This window comes from Borostomias antarcticus (genome assembly GCF_949987555.1).
Source record: "Borostomias antarcticus genome assembly, chromosome: 1".
NCBI lineage: Eukaryota > Metazoa > Chordata > Actinopteri > Stomiiformes > Stomiidae > Borostomias > Borostomias antarcticus.
In genome coordinates, this window is record NC_140234.1 from 2,568,960 (window position 1) to 2,586,739 (window position 17,780).

Genomic DNA, 17,780 nt, shown 5'->3' on the forward strand with positions numbered 1-17,780 from the left:
GCTTTAAAAGCATTGCTAAGCTAACTAGCCAGTTAACCAGCTAGCTAACTAGCCTACAACTTCAGCTTTAAAGCATTGCTTAGCTAATTAGCCAGTTAACCAGCTAGCTAACTAGCCTACAACTTCAGCTTTAAAAGCATTGCTTAGCTAACTAGCCAGTTAACCAGCTAGCTAACTAGCCTACAACTTCATCTTTAAAAGCATTGCTTAGCTAACTAGCCAGTTAACCAGCTAGCTAACTAGCCTACAACTTCAGCTTTGAAAGCATTGCTTAGCTAACTAGCCAGTTAACCAGCTAGCTAACTAGCCTACAACTTCAGCTTTAAAAGCATTGCTTAGCTAACTAGACAGTTAACCAGCTAGCTAACTAGCCTACAACTTCATCTTTAAAAGCATTGCTTAGCTTACTAGCCAGTTAACCAGCTAGCTAACTAGCCTACTAGCCAGTTAACCAGCTAGCTAACTAGCCTACAACTTCAGCTTTAAAAGCATTGCTAAGCTAACTAGCCAGGTAACCAGCTAGCTAACTATCCTACAACTTCAGCTTTAAAAGCATTGCTTAACTAACTAGCCTACAACTTCAGCTTTAAAAGCATTGCTTAGCTAACTAGCCAGTTAACCAGCTAGCTAACTATCCTACAACTTCAGCTTTAAAAGCATTGCTTAACTAACTAGCCTACAACTTCAGCTTTAAAAGCATTGCTTAGCTAACTAGCCAGTAAACCAGCTAGCTAACTAGTCTACAACTTCAGCTTCAAAAGCATTGCTTAGCTAACTAGCCAGTTAACCAGCTAGCTAACTAGCCTACAACTTCAGCTTTAAAAGCATTGCTTAGCTAACTAGCCAGTTAACCAGCTAGCTAACTAGCCTACAACTTCAGCTTTAAAAGCATTGCTTAGCTAACTAGCCAGTAAACCAGCTAGCTAACTAGCCTACAACTTCAGCTTTAAAAGCATTGCTTAGCTAACTAGCCTACAACTTCAGCTTTAAAAGCATTGCTTAGCTAACTAGCCAGTTAACCAGCTAGCTAACTAGCCTACAACTTCAGCTTTAAAAGCATTGCTTAGCTAACTAGCCAGTTAACCAGCTAGCTAACTATCCTACAACTTCAGCTTTAAAAGCATTGCTTAACTAACTAGCCTACAACTTCAGCTTTAAAAGCATTGCTTAGCTAACTAGCCAGTAAACCAGCTAGCTAACTAGCCTACAACTTCAGCTTTAAAAGCATTGCTTAGCTAACTAGCCAGTTAACCAGCTAGCTAACTAGCCTACAACTTCAGCTTTAAAAGCATTGCTTAGCTAACTAGCCAGTTAACCAGCTAGCTAACTAGCCTACAACTTCAGCTTTAAAGCATTGCTTAGCTAATTAGCCTACAACTTCATCTTTAAAAGCATTGCTTAGCTAACTAGCCAGTTAACCAGCTAGCTAACTAGCCTACAACTTCAGCTTTAAAGCATTGCTAAGCTAACTAGCCTACAACTTCAGCTTTAAAAGCATTGCTAAGCTAACTAGCCAGTTAACCAGCTAGCTAACTAGCCTACAACTTCAGCTTTAAAAGCATTGCTAAGCTAACTAGCCAGTTAACCAGCTAGCTAACTAGCCTACAACTTCAGCTTTAAAAGCATTGCTAAGCTAACTAGCCAGTTAACCAGCTAGCTAACTAGCCTACAACTTCAGCTTTAAAAGCATTGCTAAGCTAACTAGCCAGTTAACCAGCTAGCTAACTAGCCTACAACTTCAGCTTTAAAAGCATTGCTTAGCTAACTAGCCAGTTAACCAGCTAGCTAACTAGCCTACAACTTCAGCTTTAAAAGCATTGCTTAGCTAACTAGCCAGTTAACCAGCTAGCTAACTAGCCTACAACTTCAGCTTTAAAGCATTGCTTAGCTAATTAGCCTACAACTTCATCTTTAAAAGCATTGCTTAGCTAACTAGCCAGTTAACCAGCTAGCTAACTAGCCTACAACTTCAGCTTTAAAGCATTGCTAAGCTAACTAGCCAGTTAACCAGCTAGCTAACTAGCCTACAACTTCAGCTTTAAAGCATTGCTAAGCTAACTAGCCAGTTAACCAGCTAGCTAACTAGCCTACAAATTCAGCTTTAAAAGCATTGCTAAGCTAACTAGCCAGTTAACCAGCTAGCTAACTAGCCTACAACTTCAGCTTTAAAAGCATTGCTAAGCTAACTAGCCAGTTAACCAGCTAGCTAACTAGCCTACAACTTCAGCTTTAAAAGCATTGCTAAGCTAACTAGCCAGTTAACCAGCTAGCTAACTAGCCTACAACTTCAGCTTTAAAAGCATTGCTTAGCTAACTAGCCAGTTAACCAGCTAGCTAACTAGCCTACAACTTCAGCTTTAAAAGCATTGCTTAGCTAACTAGCCAGTTAACCAGCTAGCTAACTAGCCTACAACTTCAGCTTTAAAGCATTGCTTAGCTAATTAGCCTACAACTTCATCTTTAAAAGCATTGCTTAGCTAACTAGCCAGTTAACCAGCTAGCTAACTAGCCTACAACTTCAGCTTTAAAGCATTGCTAAGCTAACTAGCCAGTTAACCAGCTAGCTAACTAGCCTACAACTTCAGCTTTAAAAGCATTGCTAAGCTAACTAGCCAGTTAACCAGCTAGCTAACTAGCCTACAACTTCAGCTTTAAAAGCATTGCTAAGCTAACTAGCCAGTTAACCAGCTAGCTAACTAGCCTACAACTTCAGCTTTAAAAGCATTGCTAAGCTAACTAGCCAGTTAACCAGCTAGCTAACTAGCCTACAACTTCAGCTTTAAAAGCATTGCTTAGCTAACTAGCCAGTTAACCAGCTAGCTAACTAGCCTACAACTTCAGCTTTAAAAGCATTGCTTAGCTAACTAGCCAGTTAACCAGCTAGCTAACTAGCCTACAACTTCAGCTTTAAAAGCATTGCTTAGCTAACTAGCCAGTTAACCAGCTAGCTAACTAGCCTACAACTTCAGCTTTAAAAGCATTGCTAAGCTAACTAGCCAGTTAACCAGCTAGCTAACTAGCCTACAACTTCAGCTTTAAAAGCCTTGCTAAGCTAACTAGCCAGTTAACCAGCTAGCTAACTAGCCTACAACTTCAGCTTTAAAAGCATTGCTTAGCTAACTAGCCTACAACTTCATCTTTAAAAGCATTGCTTAGCTAACTAGCCAGTTAACCAGCTAGCTAACTAGCCTACAACTTCAGCTTTAAAAGCATTGCTTAGCTAACTAGCCAGTTAACCAGCTAGCTAACTAGCCTACAACTTCAGCTTTAAAAGCATTGCTTAGCTAACTAGCCAGTTAACCAGCTAGCTAACTAGCCTACAACTTCAGCTTTAAAAGCATTGCTTAGCTAACTAGCCTACAACTTCATCTTTCAAAGCATTGCTAAGCTAACTAGCCAGTTAACCAGCTAGCTAACTAGCCTACAACTTCAGCTTTAAAAGCATTGCTTAGCTAACTAGCCAGTTAACCAGCTAGCTAACTAGCCTACAACTTCATCTTTAAAAGCATTGCTTAGCTAACTAGCCAGTTAACCAGCTAGCTAACTAGCCTACAACTTCAGCTTTAAAAGCATTGCTTAGCTAACTAGCCAGTTAACCAGCTAGCTAACTAGCCTACAACTTCAGCTTTAAAAGCATTGCTTAGCTAACTAGCCAGTTAACCAGCTAGCTAACTAGCCTACAACTTCAGCTTTAAAAGCATTGCTTAGCTAACTAGCCAGTTAACCAGCTAGCTAACTAGCCTACAACTTCAGCTTTAAAAGCATTGCTTAGCTAACTAGCCAGTTAACCAGCTAGCTAACTAGCCTACAACTTCAGCTTTAAAAGCATTGCTTAGCTAACTAGCCAGTTAACCAGCTAGCTAACTAGCCTACAACTTCAGCTTTAAAAGCATTGCTTAGCTAACTAGCCTACAACTTCAGCTTTAAAAGCATTGCTTAGCTAACTAGCCAGTTAACCAGCTAGCTAACTAGCCTACAACTTCAGCTTTAAAAGCATTGCTTAGCTAACTAGCCAGTTAACCAGCTAGCTAACTAGCCTACAACTTCAGCTTTAAAAGCATTGCTTAGCTAACTAGCCAGTTAACCAGCTAGCTAACTAGCCTACAACTTCAGCTTTAAAAGCATTGCTTAGCTAACTAGCCAGTTAACCAGCTAGCTAACTAGCCTACAACTTCATCTGTGAAGCATTGAGATGGATGTAGAGATGGATGTAGAGAGCAGAACCTCGTCCTCGCTGTCTGAGATGATGACCCTGTCTTCTTCATCTTCCTCATCATTCCTCCTCCGTCCTTTTCTCAACGCCTCCTCGGAGTCCTTCTCTCGCCTCTTCCGAGGCAGAGGCATCGTAGTGGGTTGCTATTAGTGAGCTAGCTGAGTTGATGAGCTAGCTAACGTGACTGTGTGAGTATAGCTGATAGATGGAGCTAGCTAACTAGCTAGACAACAAAGATTCTCAAAAGTCGCCCCCCTGAGGAAGCCATGGTGGTTTTGGGGGATCACGTGACTCAACAGTCCAGTGAGATGCAGCTGGCTGCAGACAAAATGGCCGACCTCCGCAAGAGATGCATCTGGCTGCAGACAAAATGGCCGACCTCCGCAAGAGATGCATCTGGCTGCAGACAAAATGGCCGACCTCCGCAAGAGATGTATCTGGCTGCAGACAAAATGGCCGACCTCCGCAAGAGGCGTCTCCGCAGTTGACAGGAAATCACGTGACCTCTGCAGTTGACAGGAAATCCGTTCTGTTTTTTGTGAGCATGGATGTATTAATAGAACTGGATACAGCCACTCCATTCACTGATCGATATCAACAATGAAGCCCTATTGAACCGCGCCATCTTGGCAAATTTGTAGTCGTTTGACTATTTCTGGTGACTTTTGTACTTGCGCAGTTGAGCTTTTCTGTCCTACGCGCGTCCACGAACAAGTTCACGTTTATGTGAAATGTAAACGCATGTTCTCGGCTCTCCCCGCTTTGATTTAGCAATGAAAACCGGCTTGCATATTAACCTATTTTTGTAAAATATATCCATTGGAGAAATTATTTTTTTATCCAGGCATCTTAGTTTTAACAGGTTAATTATAGCTGAACATGTTTTGTTTGCTAGTAGATGGTATTCATTCCGTTCGCGATAACGTTATTGCAGCCAGGCTAAATTCCTCCAGGGAGCCAGTGACCGGCGAGTTAAAGATTTTCACTCCCCGCCAGCAGGAGCTTTGGCCGCTGCTACCGCATCTCGGATAACCCGCTGAGTTCGTGGCTGCTATTTCACATTTGGATGGTATTAAAAGACTTTAGCCGGGACCCCGTTGTTGTTAGAATTAATAGGCTACCTTTATTCGTGGTACTTGAACTTGTGTCTGCGTTGCTGGCTTGCCATCATGGATGTATTAATATCTTATAGCTTGCGATACTCACCAACCTTGGGACCTCAGAAATAGGGAGCATTTCCAAACCAAATTGCAGGGGGGGGGGGGGGGGGGCATTAAAAGCATTACAAATTAGACATTAAAAGCATTAAAACTAAATGTGAAACATTATATATATATATATATATATATATATATATGTATGTATGTATGTATGTATGTATTGATCTACACGTGAGCAGCAAGTACCGTCATAGACTGACTTGGCTGAGATTAGATCTACAGGTATTTATATGACTTGGTCTGCACGTCTTTTTTGCACAGTGCAGATTTGGTCACTTACTTACTAAACCCTGACCACTGGCTATATTTAGCATTTGCAGTACAAAAACGAATTAATGCTATATGGGTATATGGCAGCAAGCATTATGATACAAACTAAGATGAGACTGAACACCATTAACAGTTTAGAACATTTTATTAGGCAAACAAAAGTACATTGCAAAACAAATTAAAAGTATACATATTTACAAGGATGAGGTTTACGGTCTGTCACATTACGCATTGCCAGAAAAAAAAAAAAAAAGTATGTACAAGCTCTGGCTAGCAACCCATTATCTGACAATTGCAAAAGTACTAAAAACAAAAATGAAACAAAGTGCACATTCTGTGGCAGGCAGGCCGGGAACAGACCGTTGTATTCCACAAAAAAAAGGCTAAAATTTACAAAAGCTATTTATAAAAAAACGATAGTCGAACCTCAGATCGAAGAGGAACAATGCGGATTTCGTCCTGGTCGTGGAACTACCGACCATCTCTTCACTCTCGCAAGGATCTTGGAGGGGGCTTGGGAGTTTGCCCAACCTGTCTACATGTGTTTTGTGGACTTGGAGAAGGCTTACGACCGGGTCCCTCGAGAGGTCTTGTGGAGGGTTATGCGGGAGTATGGGGTGAGGGGGTCCCTACTTAGGGCCATCCAATCCCTGTACACCCAGAGCGAGAGCTGTCCGGGTCCTCGGCAGTAAGTCGTCTTCCTTTCCGGTGGGGGTTGGCCTCCGCCAGGGCTGCGCTTTGTCACCAATCCTGTTTGTGATTTTCATGGACAGGATATCGAGGCGTAGCCGTGAGGAGGTGGGTTTGCAGTTCGGTGAGCTGGGGATCACGTCGCTGCTTTTTGCAGATGATGTGGTCCTGATGGCATCATCTGCCTGCGACCTCCAGCACTCTCTGGATAGGTTCGCAACTGAGTGTGAAGCGGCTGGGATGAGAATCAGCACTTCTAAATCTGAGGCCACGGTTCTCAGCAGGAAACCGGTGGTCTGTCCGCTCCGAGTAGGAAATGAGTCCTTACCCCAAGTGAAGGAGTTCAAGTATCTGGGGGTCTTGTTCACGAGTGAGGGAACCATGGAGAGGGAGTTTGGCTGGAGAATCGGAGCAGCTGGTGCGGTTCTGCAGTCGCTTTACCGCACTGTGACGAAAAGAGAGCTGAGCCAAAAGGCAAAGCTCTCGATCTACCGGTCTATCTTCGTCCCCACCCTCACCTATGGTCATGAAGGATGGGTCATGACCGAAAGAACGAGATCACGGATACAAGCGGCCAAAATGAGTTTTCTCCGGAGGGTGGCTGGGGTCTCCCTGAGAGATCGGGTGAGAAGTTCAGTCATCCGGGAGCGACTCGGAGTAGAGCCGCTGCTCCTTTGCGTCGAAAGGAGCCAGTTGAGGTGGTTCGGGCATCTAGTGAGGATGCCTCCTGGGAGGAGGCCGCGGGGTAGACCCAGGACTAGGTGGTGGGATTACATCTCCGCACTGGCCTGTGAGCGGCTAAAGATTCCCCAGGCAGAGCTGGTTGATGCTGCCAGGGAAAGGGATGTCTGGGGCCCCCTGCTGGAGCTGCTGCCTCCGCGACCCGACAGATAAGCGGATGAAGATGGATGGATGGATGGAAAAAAGGCATCCATCCTGACGGGCAGGGAAGGGAGGTCTAGGGAGACGGGCTGGGCTGGAGGTCACCCTCATCTGAATCGAGGGTCTGGGCAGAAGAGGTCATCCTCATCAGAATACTCTGCTGTGGTCAGACGCGCTGTAGTCAGACGGGCTACGGTCAGGGCTGGAGCTGCGGTCAGGGCTGGAGCTGCGGTCTGGGGCTGCGGAGGTCAGCTGGGCTGGAGCAGATGCCTAACGACATAATGAAATGGCTGTAAACGCAAGTCGCATAGTAAAAAGTAATCATTTACTTTACACTTCCCTGCAAAAATAAGGAACAAAGTTCTGCCCTGCAGTTACTCACCATCTCCCTTTGATCAATCAATCAAAGCTTTATTTTATTTGTATAGCGCATTTCATACCCAGAGGCAACACAATGCGCTTTACAGAGAACAAGGGAGGTGGGCATACGACCCACTCTCTACATATTCCAGAGGGAAGAAAAAAAACAGTAATCACCCGGGGGCCAGATAAGTGAGCTGTAAAAATTCTTCCCTGACCCCTCTCAACAAGGCGATCGAGCAAGCTCCTGGAGTATGTTTGTCTACCGGCTAAGAACATTTATGAAGCAATACATTACATTAAATTACATTTCAGAGTGAGAGAGGCTAAAAGCATCATAGGAGAGAGGACATTCTACGGACATGCTACGACATCCACAGCAGACACGGGGGTATCTATCGGACTCCGGTAGGTCTGCTGGTGACAGTGGGGCATCCACTGGACCTGGTTAGAAGATAGGGGGGAGAGAGAGAGGCTCTAGGGAGAGGGAAGGCAGAACAGGGTTAGTAGCACATAGAGCCATACAGACCACACAGATATTGAAACAGGCAACCTGGGGCAAGCTCCTGGAATATATTTGTCTAATGGCTAAGAACATTTAAAGAACAATAAATTACATGAAATAAAATTTTCAGAGCAAGAAAGGCTAAGAGCATCAGGTCCAGGCCGAAGCCGGATGTGGATTGATGTGTGTCTGTGTGTATGTGTGTGTGTGTGTGTGTACTAAATACTACGATATCCACAGCTCCGCAGCTGACACTGGACCTGGTTAGAGGATAGGAGGGAAAGAGAGAGACACTAGGGGAGACAGAAAACGGTTAGTAGCACACTGAGTCATTGAAGCAACACAGCTGTCAGAACAGAACAAGCCTGTTTCAGGATAACCAGCTTCTGTACACTACTTGATATACATACATTGCATAGCAGGATAAATACCAATGTATACAGAGGATTCACAGGTATGTTTGAGGCTGCCTTTCTGTGTCTCAAGGTCCTAGCTAACACAACAAACACACAACACACACACATGCTTACCTTCCAGGAGGAGAAGACGGAGGTGGGGCTGATGAGGTTGTGCTGCCGCGGGCTCCGCCCCCCCCATCAACTCGTCCGTGCAGACGTGGCAGCCGCTGGCGTCCCTCCAGTCCCAGTAGGGGATGGAGAAGGCGGGGTCTCCGGTCAGCCGGCGTATCTGGTGCTCCCCGTGCAGCAGGTAGACGCGGCGCCAGGGCAGGAAGGCGGCGGCCTCGTGGGCGAAGTCGATGTCCTCCCACACGTTCCCGGCCCCGCCCAGCAGAGCGTCACGGGACACGTAGTAGTGCGTCCACACGAACAGGTCGTACACGCTGACGTCGGCGAACAGGGGCCGCTCGCCGTCCACGCCCATCTGGGCGCGCGTCCCCGTGGTGATGATGACGTAGTCTGGGCTGACCGTGTTCTTGGCCAGGTTGAGGTAGGAGCGGCGGCGCTCTGCGGCCGACAGGCTCAGGATGTTCCTCCGCACCAACGCCGTCCGCTCGCCACAGCCCGGCCCCCAAAAAGCCGAAGTCGCAGTCCTCGCAGGCCACCGTAGTTCCCCGTGGTTGTAGAAGACCAGGGGCCAGCGCACGCGGTCGTCCACGCCGCGGTGGGGGTACTGGGGCCCGTGGGGCTCGTCCAGCAGAAGCCCCGCCCAGACATGGCGCCGCAGGCGGAGCCGTCGCCTTCCCACACCGGGCAGCAGGGGCGTGGCGCAGGGGCGCGGGAACTGGCCCCGCCCCCGACCTCTTGACACTTATATGTACAGTAAGTGTGCCGTATAAAATAGAATAAACTATATACTGTATGAACCAGTTAAAACCTATTAGTCTTATTTCCCCCTTTTGTTATACTTGCACACACTGTAACCCACGGTGGTCAATAACAGCAAACAAGTCTAATCAAATTGTATATGCATTTTGTATTTATGATGTTGTGTAAAGCACACTGAGAGGCACGTTATGTCTGAAATGTGCTCTATAAATAAAGGTTACTATTATTATTATTATTAGACGCTAGACATAATCAATTCATGGATTTAACGTAATGATGACCACCACACGACCAATTTGTTGTTGGTACAACATGTGAGGACAATCGCGCGACAATCCAAATCCAAATTACAGTATCTGTCCCCGCGCAAGGTGCCCTCATTTCTCGCTGAGCACCTGCCCCCCAAAATGTCTGTGCACGCCACTGAAAACAAACCATATAGTTTGGAAACAAACCAATAAATCAGACAACTGAACAATATAATAGCCTACAGTGCTTTTATTATTGACATTATTGTGTTATTCCAGATGGTGTATGTGATTACAGACCCGTGTAGGGCTGCCATGGCCAGAGGAACGTGTTGTTGAGTATAATGACAGCTTCTAATATCAGACCCCAACTCCACATCCCACTCCGCAGTGTGTGACTGTATTTTAGTCGCAACACAAAGCGCTCACGCATCATGAGGAGGAGAAGCTTCTCCTGCAGGGTTCTCCGGTCAGCTCGCGCTCCTCCGGTTCATAACCCGGTCACATGCTACCGGGGCAGACCAGACCATGAGGTTCTCCTGATCCCGGTGAAGGAACTCACTGGATCATAACCCGGTCACATGCTACCGGGGCAGACCAGACCATGAGGTTCTCCTGATCCCGGTGAAGGAACTCACTGGTTCATAACCCGGTCACATGCTACCGGGGCAGACCAGACCATGAGGTTCTCCTGATCCCGGTGAAGGAACTCACTGGATCATAACCCGGTCACATGCTACCGGGGCAGACCAGACCATGAGGTTCTCCTGATCCCGGTGAAGGAACTCACTGGATCATAAACCGGTCACATGCTACCGGGGCAGACCAGACCATGAGGTTCTCCTGATCCCGGTGAAGGAATAAGCATCACTTGATAACCGTGTCCACGGGGGTCCCACCCTACTAACACAGTGGGTTGCAGCAACGTTGCACATAAGTTGTACTTAGGTAAGTTGCAACGTTACCATCAGGCGATGTTGTGACAACGTCCATCTAAGGTCGAAAATAACTTTACCCTCCTAAGTCTAATTAGACTTTTCTGCAACGTTGCAGAAACATTGGCAATATGGGTCCCTGCAACGTCATTAAATAACGTTGCTGTGACGTTGGATTAAAGTCCTATTAGGCTAGCATTAGGATTGCAATCGGGCTATCCCGTGACGTCACTGCTTGCTTGGTTCACAGTTAAAGTAGGCAGGATTCTTTGCCAAACTGCTCCTGTCTTTTGTTCTTTTTTTAAATTTTCGCTTATATCCTTCATATTGTACTATGTTGAGGTGAATAACTCATCTTAGAAATGTTATTGATTGTATATTTCCCTGTTTGTTAACATTTAATGCTTTTTCATTAATTAAAACTAACCTTTCGGTGTCGACCAAGATATCATTTTTCAAAAGACGTGACGAGAAAACCCATTCATTCTCTCGGCATTATGGAACACTTCCACTAGGGGGCGATGAGATCACTTTCCCTCCCTATAGATGGGTTCGCCGTCTACGTCACAGCGGGGTGCGCACGCACGCAGCCTCTTTGGGAAAAAGGAACGAGCGAACGAGGAACGAACTCGCTAGCCACAGTAGCTCCGTTTCGTGTAGCTAATTATGCCTCAAAGCCGCTGTGCTGTGAACTGTACAAACAGAAAAGAACAAGATGATGGCCTCAGATTCTTCATCATCCCCTCGAGATGTCACCCTTTTCAGAGGAACCACCGAAAGCTGTGGTTTAAAGCCATAAAGAGAGCAGATTGGGGACTAAAACACTTTTTTTGTGTGGTGCGAACTCATTTCTGGTAAGTTATACCAGTTACCTCGGGGGGTTTTCTCATCAAATTACATTGATTTGACTGTTGGTTTAGCTATTTATTTGTTTACTTACCGGTAATAATTTAAGTAAACAGAAGTAACTCATAACCTGCACGCTAAACTAAGTTCAGGAATTGGAAGCCCAATGCTAGCTAGCTAACGTTAGCTAATGCTAGCTAACACGCTACTAATGCTAGCTAACACGCTACTAATGCTAGCTAACACGCTACTAATGCTAGCTAACACGCTACTAATGCTAGCTAACACGCTACTAATGCTAGCTAACACGCTACTAATGCTAGCTAACACGCTACTAATGCTAGCTAACACGCTACTAATGCTAGCTAACACGCTACTAATGCTAGCTAACACGCTACTAATGCTAGCTAACACGCTACTAATGCTAGCTAACACGCTACTAATGCTAGCTAACACGCTACCTAGTGCTAGCTAACACGCTACCTAGTGTTAGCTAGCTAAGTCAAGGCCCGAACTGGACTAATGTTTAGACAATATTGAAAATACTCCGACAAACTATTGCAAATCTTTTTTCTGTTACTGCTGGCTTTGTGTTCGCCGCGAACATTTGCAGAAACATAAGCAAGCGAACGGTCTGAGATGTTAAGTTTTGTGTTAGTTAACGTTAATATAAAATGGCCGCTGGACTGAGGGAAATTGTTTGTTTGACTGCTGAATTTGGGTTTTCCCCAAGTCCACAACTGGTACTGTTTGCATTTTAAGCTGTTAAAAAATACTGGCGGGGGGGGAAAAGATCATTACTCATTATTCTGAGGAAAACAGGATGGCTGAAATGTATTGATTATGGTACTTTATGCACACAGATCATTACGAAGGTGCCAGGCTCATGGCAAAAGTCTTTGAGCAGCAGTCGTCAATGGATGAGCGCCAGGACGTTAGAAAGAGACGGCGCAACACGCGCTATCACTCCAGTGACGAAGGTAATATACTAAGGTGCATTCAACAGTCCCAAAAGAGTAGTACTTTTGAAATCGTGAGCTAATTTAGTGATATTCCACTAGATGTTCCAAGCCCCGGGCAGCCATTGGTCCCCACTATGCAGGCCAAAGACCAGGTGCCGGAGTTGAAAGGCCTCTGCCAGCGGTCCAGTACAATCCACGTGTGCTGTACAATCCAGGTATGCATGTTTGTGTTGAAATGAAATGTCTATGCCTACTGCACACTGATAGTTGGACTATTTTTTATTTATTTTGAATACCATTTTACTCATCTTGCAGATTTTCCAAGCTTGTCCCATGTGGGCGAGCGGGGCCCAGGCCCCATTTATAGCACCCCAGCCAGATCATACAGCACCCAGCCAGACCAGGTAAGAGTGGCATGTACTGCTGTGGTGTCTACCTGTCTTGTCTTTATTTAGTTTCCCTCCAAATGCCAGAAGCCAAAGCCAACACCATAAAGTTTCCTGCTAATCCCATTCAGTTAGCTCTGTGATTGGCTTTTTTAGATTGAATACCATTTACTCATCTTGCAGATTTTCCGAGCTCATCCCCTGTGAGCGAAAACCATGCGAGCCCAGGCTTCATGTATAGCACCCCAGCCAGACCAGGTAAGAGTGGCATGTACTGCTGTGGTGTTGTGATGTCTACCTGTTAATGTCTTAATTTATTCTCCTTCAAATGCCAGAAGCCAAAGCATGCTGCGAACACCATAGTTTTATGTCAATGTACTTATAGCCACATCTGTGTTTATCTAGATTTCCAGAGGTCTGTACATCAGCAGTTCTCAGAGATGCGGGAGCAACTCCGTGAGCTTGCACGGACTGTGAGGGAACTGGCCCAGAGCACGCGGCCTGTGGAGTCTGGAGCCCAGGGAGAAGTGCTGGATGTACTGAACCCTGCCCAAACGGACGAGGAGCTGCAGGTCTGAGGCCAGGTTGAAGGACCGGGAACATCAGAGGAAGATGGTGAGTGTCTGCAGGGCGGAACTTTGTCTTATTTTTGCAGTGCAGGGAAGGGTACAGTAAATGACTCTTTGTTTTGCAGACACAATACCTAGGTGCCATTGGTGGCAGAGACTTGGCGGACACAGTCCGGCGGGTGCTGTCAGCTGTAGCCACACATGCGGTGTGGAGCGCCTACAGTGTGCACGGGAAGAAGGGGAAGAAGCCACTGAAGAGTTTGACACTCTTCAATGTTCTAACATGTAAGAAATGGTTCATATTTTGAATATTTTTTAATACATCGTCTTTGTTCCATGACCGATGTGAATTGAAACCATTACCTTTCTTGATAACTTAAAGGTGCAGTGATGGTCTCCATGCCAAAGGCTACGATGGCGGAGGTGGCCGCCCAGCTGCAGGAGACATTGAAACATGCCCCTGCTAAATGCAGAAGGGTAAGTGATGTCTTTTTTTTTGGTTTCTCCTACCCAGTGTGACTGCATGGTTCCAAAGATTGTGTACCACTTTTTTGTGCATGTATGTGCGTTGTGTATTTACGGCCATTTCATTGTGTCTTTAGGTATCTGCAGAAGTCCGCCTGAGCACAGCCCATCCAAGCACAGTCCATCTGAGCACTCCCCAGCATTCTGATGAGGAAGACTTCCCTTCCTAGCTGCCCCCCAGCCCATCTGAGCACAGCCCCCCCCCCCCAGCCCATCTGACGCCCACCCGCAGCCCATCTGAGCACAGCCCCCCCCCCAGCCCATCTGAGCACAGCCCCCCCCCCAGCCCATCTGAGCACAGCCCCCCCCAGCCCATCTGAGCACAGCCCCCCCCCCAGCCCATCTGAGCACAGCCCCAACCCATCTGACGCCCACCCCCAGCCTATCTGAGCACAGCCTGCCATTTTTTTTGTAAATAACTTTTTGTATTTTTTTTTTTTATCCTTTTTGTTTTTAAACTTGTTTATCATGTTGCAGGCCAGACATTGTGTACTTTTTTAATAAAATAAATTGTTCTTGACTGAATGGTGTTGTGTCATAACTTTTGTACCATAATTTTGCTTGCTGCATTGACTATGACATTAATAGGCTCTTTGCACAAGCTCCACTACTTCCTGACACTCTACAGGCGTATTTCTTTCCTGTCCTATACTAGTGGATGGAAGTGATTGATCAGGTGTGCTGCACACCGGATTCATCGCTATTGCTATCCAATAGTATAGGACGGTAAAGAAATATGCCTGTAGTTTCAGGAAGTAGTGGAGCTTGTGCAAAGAGCTGATTTGTTTTGTAATGCAAATTATAAATGTAGCCAACGGAAGTGTAGACCACGTTGCAGCAACGTAACAAAGTAATATATAAACGTGTATACAACGTTGCAGCAATATACATCGAAATCATCGCGGAAATCACAACGTTGTGTACACATTGCAGGCACGTTGCAGACACGTTGGACCTGCACGTTGCAGCAACTTGTGTGCAGATACCGCGTTTGCGTTGCATGCACGTTTAACTTGACGTTGAGTGGACCATACAAAAGTCTAAATTGCACGTTTCTGCAACATTGCTGCAACCTGATTGTGTTAGTAGGGCAGGTCCCGCCAGCGCACACACACACACACGCGCACGCACACACACACACACACACACACACACACACACACACGCACACACACACACACACACGCACACACACACACACACGCGCACGCACACACACACACACACACACACACACACACGCGCGCACACACACACGCAATACACACGCGCGCACGCTCAAGACAACGTAGGCTATGGTGTGATTATGACGTAACAACCATCTGAGTTCAGTTCGATGTCTTTATTAAGAGGAAAGTTGTTAAATATCATTCAGTGTAGTATGAGCGACAAGAGAGACATCATGGTAAGAACAATACCCCTCCCCTCACCCCCATAATTATCTGGATGTTGATTTAGGTTTTTATTATAATTGTCTATTCTATTTGCGTATCATTTGTCTACCCATAATGCGTTTCTAAAAGTAGCTCAGGTCTATATACGCTTAGGTGGCCTGAAGTTTGTCATTGTTGGCCTAGAGACCAGAAATCCAATATTTTCGGAGGTCTGGGTAGCCTGCGCAAAAATGGGGAATATAGGCGCAGCTCCAATAATAGTATCCCACTTTATTAATTAGGCCTGGAGGCTTGTACAGTAGGACCCCACTTATCTGAACCCAACGGGACCGAAGGTCGTTCTATCTCTGAAATGTCCGGATGACTGAAATTTATGTTAAAATGCACCAAATTCAATAAGTGGTATACTTGTTTCATATAGACTCATAACAGACCAATAAATACCATTAATTGCTTGTGAAAATGCATCAAAATTGCAATCAAATAGCCAACTAAACTCATATAGCCTAGCCTATAATAGGTCTATAGTAGCCTAAAATAAAATAAACCAATTTCCACTTGAATGCGGGCTTTGATCAAATACAGTAGCCTACCTTATTCTCAAATGAGGCCCACGCTGTATCTATAGGCTACTGTATTCGCAGAACAAAATGGTATAGCCTAAAAACAACCCAACAACAATTAGAGCAAATGATAATCAATAAATAAATAAATGAAATGACAGACAAGTTGTCGTGTCTTAGGCTATTGTAGCCTAAAAGAAAGTCTCTAAAACAACCGATTAACATTATTTCAATTCGTAGCCTATAGGCTTAATAAAAGTCGATGGGCATAATGTAATAACTGGACAATAATGTGATCCACGTATTACGTTAGTGACTAGCCTACAACCCCTCCCTGTTGACAGGGTTAGGGTTAGGGTTAGGGTTAAGGTTCAGAAACCCCGTGGCCCCGTGACCCTGGCAGCCTACGGGCGGAGATCAAAGCATGTCGCCAAACTACCGGTTAAGAATGGTCTTTCCTGGAGAACATACCACACATGCTCGGGATATTATAGGCGAGAATTAAGCCTTCTCAAGACAAATCTATTATTAGCTGTATTTGATATGTAGCGGATACTTGGGATTATTTATTTAATAGCCTAATATCAATAGGTCTGATTAAATCTGCATAATTGATCACTCCACTCAGAATAGATCAGTGATGAATGTGACTTAGCTGGATGTGGTGAAAGCTTAATCAAGATGACTGTTCACTTCACAGGATGAACTAAACACAGAGGGAAAGAAGAAGTCTTACAGGAAATCAGACAGAAGACCTGCTAAGGTGAGACCTGGAGCAGAGGAGCGAGTCAGGTCCTCTGTGATTCAACCCTATACTTAGGGCTGAGTAGGCTACTCTACCCTAACAAAGAAGACTTAGGACTGAGTAGGCTACTCTACCCTAACAAAGAAGACTTAGGACTGAGTAGACTACTCTACCCTAACAAAGAAGACTTAGGGCTGAGTAGGCTACTCTACCCTAACAAAGAAGACTTAGGGCTGAGTAGGCTACTCTACCCTAACAAAGAAGACTTGGGGCTGAGTAGGCTACTCTACCCTAACAAAGAAGACTTAGGGCTGAGTAGGCTACTCTACCCTAACAAAGAAGACTTAGGGCTGAGTAGGCTACTATACCCTAACAAAGAAGACTTAGGGCTGAGTAGGCTACTCTACCCTAACAAAGAAGACTTAGGGCTGAGTAGACTACTCTACCCTAACAAATAAGACTTAGGGCTGAGTAGACTACTCTACCCTAACAAAGAAGACTTAGGACTGAGTAGACTACTCTACCCTAACAAAGAAGACTAAGGGCTGAGTAGGCTACTCTACCCTAACAAAGAAGACTTAGGGCTGAGTAGACTACTCTACCCTAACAAAGAAGACTTAGGGCTGAGTAGACTACTCTACCCTAACAAAGAAGACTTAGGGCTGAGTAGACTAATCTACCCTAACAAAGAAGACTTAGGGCTGAGTAGACTTCTCTACCCTAACAAAGAAGACTTAGGACTGAGTAGACTACTCTACCCTAACAAAGAAGACTTAGGGCTGAGTAGACTACTCTACCCTAACAAAGAAGACTTAGGGCTGAGTAGGCTACTCTACCCTAACAAAGAAGACTTAGGGCTGAGTAGACTACTCTACCCTAACAAAGAAGACTTAGGACTGAGTAGACTACTCTACCCTAACAAAGAAGACTTAGGGCTGAGTAGACTACTCTACCCTAACAAAGAAGACTTAGGGCTGAGTAGGCTACTCTACCCTAACAAAGAAGACTTAGGGCTGAGTAGGCTACTCTACCCTAACAAAGAAGACTTAGGGCTGAGTAGACTACTCTACCCTAACAAAGAAGACTTAGGGCTGAGTAGACTACTCTACCCTAACAAAGAAGACTTAGGGCTGAGTAGGCTACTCTATCCTAACAAAGAAGACTTAGGGCTGAGTAGACTA

The 17,780-nt window shown here is 45.4% G+C and overlaps 1 protein-coding gene and 1 long non-coding RNA gene across 2 annotated transcripts in view; one reads left to right on the top strand and one right to left on the bottom strand.

Annotated features, from left to right (window-relative positions):
- Window positions 1–4,340, bottom strand: part of uimc1 (ubiquitin interaction motif containing 1) — a gene marked incomplete at its 3' end in the record, with an annotated part of 38,604 nt that extends 34,264 nt beyond the window's left edge. The window contains exon 1 of the mRNA XM_084446117.1: window positions 4,225–4,340. The remainder of the gene's footprint in view (window positions 1–4,224) is intronic.
- Window positions 4,341–11,216: 6,876 nt separating this feature from the next.
- LOC311317471 lies at window positions 11,217–14,271 on the top strand. Its single transcript, XR_014630755.1, has 8 exons — window positions 11,217–11,463; window positions 12,319–12,435; window positions 12,517–12,632; window positions 12,733–13,061; window positions 13,209–13,418; window positions 13,498–13,657; window positions 13,755–13,849; window positions 13,975–14,271. It is a non-coding gene; the product is annotated as an uncharacterized lncRNA (long non-coding RNA).
- The last annotated feature ends 3,509 nt before the right edge of the window (window positions 14,272–17,780 follow it).